A 662-nucleotide genomic window follows, 5' to 3' on the forward strand; every position below is an offset into this window, starting at 1 on the left:
TGACGACCGCACAGAGTAGCATTATAACAGAACTTTCAAATGTATCTAGTATGATAAAACAGCGCTGCTTTCCCCCACATACGCACGACCAGAAGCAGCGGAAGCGGTCGACTGTGGCATAATAAAAGCTCCGCTGCTTTCGAGCCGTGTATCACGCTCGTTCAGTGGCCTCGTTTCGCTTCGACGGCTTTCAGCCTCACCCTGCTTTATTCTATGCATGATTTCTGCCCGAGTCCCGTCGGATTGCATCGGCTGTGGCTATGATGAAGACTATGAAGGTAAAATGACGTCAAAAAGATTTGCATACGCAGGGTAAGAGTTGTGGAAGTGTACATAAGAGAGTAGCATTATAACAGAACGTTCAAATGTATCTAGTATGATAAAACAGTGCTGCTTTTTTCCCCCCACATACGCACGACCGGAAGGAGCAGAAGCAGTAGCAGAAGCTCCGCTGCTTTTCGAGCCGTGTATCACGCTCGTTCAGTGGCCTCGTTTCGCTTCGACGGCTTTCAGCCTCACCCTGCTTTATTCTATGCATGATTTCTGCCCGAGTCCCGTCGGATTGCATCGGCTGTGGCTATGATGAAGACTATGAAGGTAAAATGACGTCAAAAAGATTTGCATACGCAGGGTAAGAGTTGTGGAAGTGTACATAAGACTGT

This window comes from Sinocyclocheilus anshuiensis, unplaced genomic scaffold (genome assembly GCF_001515605.1).
Source record: "Sinocyclocheilus anshuiensis isolate Anshui unplaced genomic scaffold, SAMN03320099.WGS_v1.1 scaffold637, whole genome shotgun sequence".
Classification (NCBI taxonomy): domain Eukaryota; kingdom Metazoa; phylum Chordata; class Actinopteri; order Cypriniformes; family Cyprinidae; genus Sinocyclocheilus; species Sinocyclocheilus anshuiensis.